Source organism: Chiloscyllium plagiosum, chromosome 32 (assembly GCF_004010195.1).
Source record: "Chiloscyllium plagiosum isolate BGI_BamShark_2017 chromosome 32, ASM401019v2, whole genome shotgun sequence".
Taxonomy (NCBI): Eukaryota; Metazoa; Chordata; class Chondrichthyes; order Orectolobiformes; family Hemiscylliidae; genus Chiloscyllium; species Chiloscyllium plagiosum.
In genome coordinates, this window is record NC_057741.1 from 18,712,009 (window position 1) to 18,724,254 (window position 12,246).

Consider the following 12,246-nt stretch of genomic DNA (forward strand, 5'->3'; position numbering starts at 1 on the left):
ACACATACCCCACCATAATCCTCAATACCGTTGCCTACAAGGCTGCTTAGTCTGCCCCCTACTGTAGGCTTTGTAAACTCACAACTATGTAGCCAAATTTTGACCCAACTCCATTTACAAGTTTGCTGACAACTCCACTGTTGTTGGTCGGATCTGAAACAATGATGAGACAGAATACCCGGAAAAGATTGAGTTCTTTGCAGCATGGTATAACGATAACAAGCTCTCCATCAACAACAGAAAAACAAAGGATCTGTCATTGACTTCAGGAAGTGTAGTGGAGGGCATGGACCTGTCTCCATCAATGATACTGAAGTGGAGATGGTTGAGCGTGTCAATTTCCAGGAGTGATGATCACCAACAATCTCTCCTGGTCTTTTCACATCAACGCAATGGTTAAGAAAGCACAACAGCATCTCTACTTCCTCCAGAGGCTAAAGAAATTTGGCATGTCCAAAAGTATTCTTACCAAATTTTAATGATGCATTATCGAAAGCACCCTATGTGGATGCATCACAGTGTGGTATGGCATTTGGTCTTCCCAAGACTGTAAGAAACTACAGAGAGTCATGAGCACGCCCAATCCATCACGCAAACCATATACTTCCAGCTGCATTGGAAAAGCAATGAACAAAATCAAAGACCCCTCCAACCCTGGTTATACTCTCTTTCACCATTCTCCAACAGGCAGAAGATATAAAAGTTGGAATACATGTATGAATAGATTCAAGAACAAGCTTCTTCCTCACTGTTATCAGACTTTTGAACAGACCTCTCACATATTAATTCTGATCTCTCTCTCTCTGCACCTTATCTGCAGCTGTAACACTGTATTGGCATGCAAAACAAAACTTCTCACTGCATGTTGGTAGATGTGACATCTATAAATCAATAAAGTATTATTATCCCATGAATTATCCCAAACAGCAGAGCATTTTAATTATGCAGTATTAGACAGTGGATGTATGTCTACAGTATGTGGAATAGACTAGCTAAACTGCAATCTAGACTCTCTGAGTAATAAGGATTTGGACAAAATTAAGGAATTTAAGAGTTCCACAAGTTTTAAAATTGAGATAACAAACTAAAATCTTTCAGAAGAGAGGTAATCTTTGTAAAATATCTGAAATTAATTATTTTATTAGCATGGATGTAGTTTCCAGTGAAATATTGTTGTGATTAAGTAGGCAGTTAATGGAGAAAACACAGATGAAACTGATTATAGAAAACAATGAAGCCAGTGAATCTGAAGTCAGTGGTGGGGAAGCTACTGGAGAAGATAATGAAAGACAGGATTTATTCACATTTGGAAGCAAATGGACTTGTTAGAGATAGGCAGTATGGGTTTGTGCAGGGAAGATCATATCTCACCAAGTTGATTGAGCTTTTTGAGAAAGTGACAAGAATGATTGATGAGGGAAGGGTAGTAGATATCATCTACATGGACTTTAGTAAGGCATTTGATTAGATACCTCATGACAGGCTGGTACAGAAGGATCTGGGTGACCTAACAAGATGGATAAAAATCCTGGCTTGGTCAGAGAAGATTGAGAGTAGCAGTGGAAGAGTGTTTTACAGAACGGAGATCAGTAACTAGTAGTGTTCCATAGGAATCAGTGCTGGGACCTTTGTTGTTTGTAATATATATAGATATAAACGATCAGGAGGAAAATGTAGGTGATCTAATTAGTAAGTTTGTGGTTAACACCAAAATTGGCAGTGTTGTAGATAGTGAGGAGGATTGTCAAAGGATATAGTGGGATACAGATAAATTGCAGATTTAGGCAGAGAAATGACAAATGGGGTTTGATCCGGACAAATGGGTGACTTCAACTTTCCCAATATTGACTGAACCTCCTTAGTGCAGATGATTTGGATGGAACCGTTTTTGTCAGGTGTGTTCAGCAGGGTTTCCTTACTCAGTATGTAGACAGACTGACGAGGGAAGAGGCCATTTTGGATTTGATGCTCAGCAATGAGTCAGGACAGGTGTCAGATCGCACGGTGAGAGAACACATTGGTGACAGTGACCACAATTACCTCACATTTACCATAGCCATGGAGAGGGAAAGGAGCAGTTACCATGGAAAAATATTTAATTGGGTAAAAGGAAATTATGATGCAATCAGACAGGAGTTGGGAAACACCGATTGGGAGCAATTGTTCCACAGGAAGGATACAACAGACATGTGGAGACAATTTAAGGAGCAGTTGTTGTGAGTGATGCTTAAATTTGTTCTTCTGAGATTGGCAAAAAGGGGTAACATTAAATAGTGTTGGATGACAAGAACAGAGGAGCTTCTCATCAAAAGGAAGAAAGCAGCTTACGTAAGGTGGAGGAAGCAAGGATCTAGCACGGCTCTAGAGGATTACAGGCTTGCTAGGAAGGACCTCAAAAATGGACTGAGGAGAGCCAGGAGGGGCACAAAAAAGGCTTGGCAAGAAGGATTAGGGAGAACTCAAAGGCATTTTACCCATATGTGAGGAATAAGAGAATGATCAGAGAGAAGACAAGGCCAATCAGGGATAGCATAGGGAACTTGTGCGTGGAGTCTGAGCAGACAGGGAAGCCCGAAATGAGTTTTTTGCTTCAGTTTTCACTAAGAAAAGGGACCTTGTTGTGAATGAGAACTTCGAGGAGTGGGAAAACAGGCTTGAACAAATCGAGATTGAGGAAATTGATGTGCAGGAAAGTTTGGCAAACATTAAGATTGATAAGTCCCCAGGGCCAGATTTATCTTGGGTTGCTCCAGGAAGCAAGAAAGGAGGTTGCTAAGCCGCTGGTGAAAATCTTTGCTTCCTCATTCTCCACAGAAGTCGTATCAGAGGATTGGAGGGAAGCGAATGTTGATCCTCTTTTTAAGAAGGGGAATGGGGAAATCTCTGGCAATCACAGACCAGTCAGTCTTATATCTGTGGTCAGCAAGGTTTTACCAAGAATTCTGAGGGATATGATTTATGACTATTTGGAAAAGCATAGCATGATTAAAGGCAGTCAACATGGTTTTGTGAGGTACAGATCATGTCTCACAAATCTTACTGAGTTCTTTGAGGTGTCGAGACAGGTTGACAAAGGTCAAGCAGTGGATATGGTGTACATGGATTTCAGCAAGGCATTTGATAAAGTTCCACATGGTAGGCTGATTCATAAAGTCAGGAGATACGGAATCTTTACAGGGAGATTTGGCTGTCTAGATTCAGAATTGGTTGGTTGACAGAAGGCAGAGAGTGGTTGTAGATGGAAAGTATTCTGCCTGGAGATCAATGGTGAGTGGCATTCTGCAGGGTTCTGTTGTTGGGCATCTGCTCTTTGTAGTTTTTATAAATGACTTGGATGAGGAGGTTGAGGGGTGGGTTAGTAAATTTGCAGATGACACAGAGGTTGGAGGTACCGTTGATAGTATCGGGATGCTTTGAAGAGGGTGCAGAGAAGGTTTATCGTGATATTGCCTGATCTGAATGGTTTTAAATATGAGATCTTGAATAAACTTGGATTGTTTTCACTGGAAAGACAGGCCGAGAGACGACTGGATAGAGGTCTAAAAAATTATGAGAGCTATTGATAGGAAGTGACACAAGTTCAAGGTGAGGTGGCAAGGTTTAGGGGAGAGGGTCATGGGTTAGGGGAGAGGGTTAACAACACAGAGGGTCATGGGTGGCTGGGAGACACTGCCAGTGGAGGTGCTGGAACCACGCATGTTAGTAATGTTTAAGACATATCTTGATTGACACATAAATGTGAGGCAAATAGAGAGATAGTTACTGTGCATGGGCAATAAGTGGTGGGTCTAAATAAGCATTAGTAATCAGCGCAGGCTTGGTAGGATTAAGAGCCTGCTCCTGTGCTGTATTGTATTATATTAGGAAAATCTGTGAATTTGTAACTCACACAATTGGGACACTGCTGTATCCTTTTAGTGGAACATAACCTCTCCACTAAAAAATTAAAGATGTACTATTTCCTGTTGGGGGGGGGATAGAAATTTAGATGACAAAGAGTCAACCGTGTTAAAATTACATAGGAAATTTGTCTAGCTATCCTTAAAGGTTAAAAGAAAACAAGGGGTGGAGTGTATGATAAATCCATATGTGATAATGTGAGATTTTGCAAGAAGTATCCAAAGACATCATCATAGTTTATAGGAAGTCTGTCCTTAGCAAGAGATTTCAATAGGATACTGATTATGGCTGTAAACCTTTTCTGTGGTTTGCCATCTTGCTGTGGTGGAGAGGCTTGAGTGTTCATTGATCCTAACAGTGATTTCATTAGGAGTTCTCAACTCCTAGCAGAGCCACACATGACAGTAAGGTCGAAGGGAGGAAGCATAGTCCAAAACAAGTCCTCAATGGTAATGCAGGTGGAAGATATTTGTATATCATGTGATAATCATGAGATGTTGGGTGCAACAGTGAATGAAGGCTGCAACAATAGGGAGGTCCCAGTCTTTGAAGTTTCCTTGCCACCGGAACTGGATCCACCTCTGACAAGGACCATGAGTCTGCTGATGTGCAACAGCATTCCAATGTTAAAAGATTCCCTGCACAAGATATCTACCTAGAGGAATTCAACCTGCCTACACAGACTACACAAGCCCTGCAGTGATCAGCAAGAGGCAATAGGGACAACATTGTGAGATCTGGAAGTCTCTAGGTCCAGACTGGCATGTAGGTGATGAAGTTTGACTCAGTTATAGAGTCATAGAGATGTACAGCATGGAAACAGATCCTTCGGTCCAACCTGCCCATGCCGACCAGATATCCCAACCCAATCTAGTCCCACCTTCCAGCACCTGGCCCATATCCCTCCAAATCCAAAAAGTTGCCCCTTAGGTCTCTTTTATATCTTTCCCCTCTCACCCTAAACCTATGCCGTCTAGTTCTGGACTCCCCGACCCCAGGGAAAAGACTTTGTCTATTTATCCTATCCATGCCCCTCATAATTTTGTAAACCTCTATAAGGTCACCCCTCAGCCTCCGAAGCTCCAGGGAAAACAGCCCCAGCATGTTCAGCTTCTCCCTGTAGCTCAATTCCTCCAACCCTGGCAACATCCTTATAAATCCTTTCTGTACCCTTTCAAGTTTCACAACATCTTTCCGATAGGAAGGAGACCAGAATTGCACGCAATATTCCAACAGTGGCCTAAGCAACATGACCTCCCAACTCCTGCACTCAATACTCTGACCAATAAAGGAAAGCATACCAAATGACTTCTTCACTATCCTATCTACCTGCGACTCCAACTTCAAGTAGCTATGAACCTGCACTCCAAGGTCTCTTTGTTCAGCAACACTCCATAGGACCTTACCATTAAGTGTATAAGTCCTGCTAAGATTTGCTTTCACAAAATGCAGCACCTCGCATTTATCTGAATTAAACTCCATCTGCCACTTCTCATTGGCCCATCTGGTCTAGATCCTGTTGTAATCTGAGGTAACCCTCTTCGCTGGAAGAAAGTGAGGACTGCAGATGCTGGAGATCAGAGCCGAAAATGTGTTGCTGGAAAAGCGCAGCAGGTCAGGCAGCATCCAAGGAGCAGGAGAATTGATGTTTCGGGCATGAGCCCTTCTTCAGGCTCATGCTCCTGTGCTTTTCCAGCAATACATTTTCAGCTCTAACCCTCTTCGCTGTCCACTACACCTCCAATTTTGGTATCATCTGCAAACTTACTAACTGTACCTCTTATGCTCGCATCCAAATCATTTATGTAAATGACAAAATGTAGAGGACCCAGCACCTATCCTTGTGGCACTCCACTGGTCACAGGCCTCCAGTCTGAAAAACAAACCCTCCACCACAACCCTCTGTCTTCTACCTTTGAGCCAGTTCTGTATCCAAATGGCTAGTTCTCCCTGTATTCCATGAGATCTAACCTTGCAAATCAGTTTCCCATGGGGAACCTTGTCAAACGCCTTACTGAAGTCCATATAGATCACATTTGTTTTGTTCTTGGAAAAGGAAGAGGACAGCATCTTGGCAGCTTTCTTGATGACTAAGCAGGCTTCTTCAGGCATCTTAATACTGATACTGCTGCACAATAGAAGACTTGAAAAATAGGCAAATGGCAGTTGAGGGAAGAAAGTGGTGATTACACCTTCTGAAGAGGAAAATCTGACGATCAACCTAGGACACATGGAATTGGATTTACTATCAAAAGCTCATCAACTGACACTCAGAGCTCCCTGTTGACATCAACGGTTGCTTTGTGATTCTCCATCTTTAACTCGCCACAAACCAAAAGGCAATAGTTGTGAGTGCCTAAACCCCAACTCTTGATGCCACAGATGAATCTAAAGAAAGCTTCTATTCCAGCCTGGACACTAGACTCACCAATATTCCGAAGGAAGATAATATTATTCTCCTTGAATACTTCAACAGCAGTGTTGGAAAGGTGCCCAACTCTAGAAAGGAACTATCAGAAAGGAAAGACTTGCAAATTGCAAGGGATTCTCCTACTTATCAAATATGCAGAACAACAACTGGTCATCAACAACATACAGTTCCACCAAAAAGACAAGTTCAAGGCTTCGATGAGACATCCATAATCAAAGCACTGGCACATGATCAATTACATATTGTTCGATCCTGAGACCAATAGGACACCCTCATTATCAGGGCAGATGACTGCTGGATAAACGATTGGATCATCTGCTCCTCAAGGTCCATCAAATGCCACCAGAACAACTGAACATGAAGCTACAGTTTAGACAAAAGCTCAATGTTAAGCAGTTTCAAGGACCAAACAAACTAGCAATCTTCCAACAGTGTCTCCACCAAAATCACCAAAGAATTAATTTTAATGAGTTGGAAAGAGCTGAAGACAGCCATCATGTCATGTTGTGAATAAATCATCAAGACCAGAAAACACTAAGATTGTGTCAACGAGAATGACTATCCAAGATATCATTAACTAGAAGAGAAAAATTATGTGCTTGGCAAAACAATATCCTCAGGGAGGCAAAGAAGAGATCTCATAAAACAACAAAGATGGAGTTACCAAAGAAGAACTAATGGTGGATTGAGAAATCTAAGAAGCTGCAACTCCTTGCTGACAAGCACAACCCCCAAGGTTTCTTCAGTGCCACCAACACCCTGGCCTCAAAGTGGTGTTGAGTAAGGATGGCATTCTTTTGAGAGAGAAAGAAACATTAGTCTCGGATGGAGAGAACACACCTCAAAGAACTCCTAAACCACAATACAATCGTCGATGAGGACATATTTGAGGAAATCCCCCAACTCTCCATCAAAGATGATCATGGATTCTTACCTAATGTCACAGAAGTTGAAGCCTCCATTTGACAGAAAGACCGGAGACACTGCAAGAGTACACGGGATTCCAGAGGAAACTTTCAAACTTGGAGGAGCAGAGCTTACCTATCATCACTGTTCCTGGAAATCTGGAACAAAGAAGAAATCTCTACCAATCCCCAGGACACTGCTATTGCCACCATCTTCAAGAAAAAAGACAAAGTGCACTATGGGAATTGGTGAGGAATCTCTACTCACTATGACTATAAACTAATCTGCCTCTCCCAGTTATTGACCCCTCTACTAATGGGAAAGGTCTCCCAGTATTTACAATTTCTATGACCCTCAGAACTTTGTACACCTCAATTGGTTTCCCCCTCAGCCTTCTGTCCTCAAAGGAAAACAGCACTAGCTACCTTGACACTCTCCTAGCTGAATCACTCCAGTCCAGTCCAGGTGTTTGAGTGCAAACTATTGGTGGTCAAATTCTGCTTTAATTAATTTCTCTGCTTTGTGGAACTCTGAGGTCCATGGGCAACAGTAGCTTCTGGAAGCTGAATTCAAAGTGTCAGCACCCTCATTGTTGAATGTGGAATCTCTGAGTGGTTTTCAGACAAAATGCTGGCATCAATCTTCCTTCTTATGCTACTATAAGGACTTTACATTAGTCTATGGTGGAGGATGGAGTATGAATATGTCTCTATGACTTTCTTTCACAAGATGCAGTTTATTATGCAACATAATTATATATAGGTGGTCAAACAGCTTAGTTTTAAAACATTTCATTTGTCTCCATCTGTAATCCAAACTCACATGCTTGTTTCAAATTTCTTTAATCTTAAATCTTGCTTTATCTTGAGTAATATTGACTTCTAGTTCTGTAACCAAAGTGCAAGTTACATCTTATGCAATATCTTTGGACTTTTAGGACCAATGCCCAAAATTCATTCTTGTTAACAAGCTCTTGACGCTTTGTAAACTGGAGGGAGCCCTTTACTTGGAAAGTATCACAATAATCATTATAAGCGATGGATGAGTAGAAATTTAGCTAATCAAATATTTAACACCATAAGACCATTAGACAAAGGAGCAGAAATTAGGCCATTCGGCCCATCGAGTCTGCTCCACCATTCAATCATGGCTGATAAGTTCATCAGTCCCGCCTTGTCCCCATGACATTTGATCCCCTTAACAGTCCAGGAACATATCCATCTCTGTCTTAAGAATACTCAATGTCCTGGCCTCCACAGGCTGCCGTGGCAATGAATTCTATACAATTCTCTCCTCATCTCCCTCAAAAAGTCTTCCCTTTATTCTAAGGCTATGCCTTTGGTACCTGGTCCCTCCAGCTAATGGAAACATCTTCCAACATTCATTCTATTTAGGCCTTTCAGTATTCTATAAGTTTCAGTTAGATCCTCCCTCATTTTTTAAGCTCAGTCTTCAAATTTAGAGTACAGAGAACAACAAACAATTGTGTATCTTTCTCAAAACTTAATGGAAAATTATACTCACCTAACTGAATTCCCACTCCCCTGAATAATGTGGGCAATGGTGAGAAAGTTGGGAAAATACAGTTAAAAATGATAAAACAAAATTTGACATTGTGAAAAGAAATTCAGATTTTCCCATTAAAGGTTAAACAGCAAGTTCAGAATCTCACTAATGAGAAACATATATTCATTTTCCCATGTATTTACATCTCGTGAATAGCCCAATTCACCCCTATTCTCCTTTGCTGAGAAACTAGATGGTGCCAATTCCTGACATGAAAGTCAAAGCCATAAGCTGGCAGCTGCTTCTCAGGCCTTCATCCAACTTTGTCCTCATGACAATGTCCCTGCATGCTCCATGAACACTGACTTCCTCCATCTTTCATCCACACAGATCAGTACAACCACACCTTCAGCCTCCGACAGCTCTTGGACCAACTCACATTCCACTTCAGCCCTTCAAGACAACCATTTTGGAGCTCAGGAACATTTACGAATTGCATGCTTCTGCCAAGTTGCCTTGCTAACAGGTACACACATGTATCTCATGCATTAACATATGATTGTTAACTTATTTTATTGACATTCACTCACTTTGCATCTACTTGAAACCAGCTTCTTTGGCTTGTCATGTTTTTCAGCCCATTGATTCTTCAGTGCTGAGTTACAGGCTACCAACCTTTCTGGTTTGCATTGTTTTACAGTACAGGCTGAGGAGACAGGTCATAGTTTAGAGCACTGAACAGCCAAGAGTGTGGTCCTGTTGCCGGATGGCACCATGCCACGTCAGTGTCACACCTTCAGCATATGTCAGCAACTTACATGGCAAATGCATTGCATGTGCTTCAATCAAATGACCATGTGTGAAAGTCCTTTATGCAAAAGGAACATTCTTGTGATCGAATTGGAACTTGCTTTTGTTTGTGTGCTTTGCTTTGCTTCACATGTTGGGCAGTCACTCATAGAATCAAAAGATTTGAACTCTCTTTGTTTTGATTTGTTATGTAATTTGAATTAAAGTTAGAATTAGTTTTATTTTCAAATAAGTACAGTGAAAATTGTACAAGTCACTACTTACATTTTCATCTTATGTACAAAGATCCCTAGGTACAGCTTCTTCATGTAGCCCTGAGGCAATGTTGTATCTCATACGATGTGTCTTCCATTCTGAAGGTGGTGGATAGCGTGCTAATCAAGCATGCTGCTTTGTCCTGGATGGTGTTAAGCTGCTTGAGTGTTGTTGGAGCTGTGTTCATCCAGGCAACTGGACAGTATTCCATCACTATCCTGACTTGTACCTGTAGATCTTGGGCATGTGCTGTGGAGAGAGAAGGTGAGTTACTTGCCACAGAGTTCCCAGCCTTTGACCTGCCCTTGGACCCACAGCGTCTACGTAGCTAGTCTATTTCAGTGTCTGGTCCATCCTGTCCCATAGCATGGGACAATGGGCATCATGCGAATGCCATTAAATATCACATATAGATGGTTAGATTTTTTTTATCAAAGTGGTCTTTACCTGGCACTTCTGAGGAACAAATGGTACATGTTACTTATCAGTTCAAGCTTGGATATATGCTGCAGTTACAACTTAATTGGGGAAGCTTGTCAATCACAAAATATTTAAAATCCCAATTAGACTATAAAGACTACTAATTTGTCCAACTGACTGCTTTCAGGACAAAAGCAATTCATACCAAATTTAGTCAGTCGCAGAAAAATAGCACGATGTATTGTAACACAACTTTAACAAAAATAAAAGTATTTCTAATCTATGACTGTTGTTTAACTGCACCTCTGCAAAAATCAAAACTTAGATATACTCATTCACGATTAAAACAGAGAACAGGCTAACAATTTAATGCAGATAATTTGAGTGGAGAAGAAATATAGAGTTACATGCTATAATAGTGATGATATCATGAGCATGTGTCTTAAATGTTTACTGCTCACTAGCTATGAGGCACGATACAATACCCCTTTTTACCAAAGAAAAAACATTGTACTAAACAGGCAAACATGACTCTACATGGATAAATGTTGTCAATTCAATAATTATATAATCTGATAAAATGAGTTTACAAAGTTAATAATTTAAATTTCAGTATAACATTTGTATGTTGACATCTCTGGTCATTGTACACCCTTTTGGCGATGTATATGTTCTGTTTGTATGTTCTTGTTGTCACCATAGTTTTCTTGCTACTTGATGCTATCACGCATCATTGACAAAGTTTTCTCCCTCTTTCTCTCTGTATTTGATTGGCATGTTGTAAATTGGTCTGAGTTGGCTTCTGTTCCTTTTACAAGGTAGCACCATCAATAATGATTTTGTACAATCTGGGCTGGTTGCATAATCTGGAAGACATTTCTAGAATTCAAGTATTCTTGTTTGGACTTAGGACCTACACTTTCTGCCTAGTGCACAGTTGTGGTTGTTCTCAAACAGCTTGCTGGCCATGTATTTCTTTCATTCTTCAATATCTTTTGGGGAGGCAATGGCCTGTTGGTATTATTGTTGGATTGTTAATCCAGACTCCCAGGTAATGTCCTGGGGGCCAGGGTTTGAATCCCACCAAGGCAGATGGTGGAATTTGAATTCAATAAAATAAATTCAGGAACTAAGGGTCTAATGATGACCACAAAACCATTGTCAATTGTTGGAAAACCCCATCTAGTTCACGAATGGCCTTTAGGGAGGAAAACTGCCATCTTTACCTGGTCTGGCCTACATGTGACTTCAGACCCACAGCAATGTGGTTAAATCTTAACTACCCTCTGGGCAATTAGAGATGGGTAATAAATGCTGGCCTAACCAGAGATACCCACATCCCATGAATGAATAAAGAAAAAAGAAAAATGTTCTGTTCCTCAGGATGTTTAAACAGTTGGCTATCGCACTTGCTTTCTGTGTATAATTTGTGCTGGAATACCTATACATTTCCATTCATGATGCATGAAACTGCAGCAATACAATGTGGGAAATTTGCATTGTTGCTTAACATTTGGTGGTCATTGATTTGGTACTAAATCCCATATATTCTGCTGGACTGTTTGAGCAATGATAATGAGGTGACAATGTCTTATGGGCTGCTCCCCACGTCCACACATTTTGAACTGCTTTGCCAGTGAACTGCAGTACATTGTCAGACTCTATTCATTTTAGTAAGCTTAATAAAGTTGAAATTGTGGTCAGCTTGTGTTAGCAATGGTTGTATTAATTGTGTTACTAACTTATTGAACAATGGGAAATTTGGGGAAATAATCTGACATAGTGATGCAATCTTTCCTGTGCACTTTGAATAAGTATGTTGCTATTTTTTCCCAAAGAGAGGATTGAATATTGTATAGATGTAAAGGCTCCCTCCACTTCTGGTGTTGATACATTGAAATGTATCACATGCATTCATGAGTGCACAGATTCACGTTAACCTTTTTGTGCATTCAATACACATACATCCCTGGTGTGATGTTGCCCTCATATTCTGGCACAATATTTTCTCTGTTAGG

General features: G+C 40.8%; 2 protein-coding genes across 4 annotated transcripts in view; one reads left to right on the plus strand and one right to left on the minus strand.

Moving 5' to 3' along the window:
• The window catches only part of LOC122539382 (interleukin-15-like), a 210,967-nt gene that overhangs the window by 127,590 nt on the left and 71,131 nt on the right, over positions 1–12,246 (plus strand). The window lies entirely within an intron of this gene.
• Positions 10,043–12,246, minus strand: part of inpp4b (inositol polyphosphate-4-phosphatase type II B) — a 1,028,621-nt gene continuing 1,026,417 nt past the window's right edge. Inside the window, exon 28 of the mRNA XM_043674148.1 lies at positions 10,043–10,057. The gene's annotated coding sequence lies outside the window, so the exon portion shown is untranslated. The remainder of the gene's footprint in view (positions 10,058–12,246) is intronic.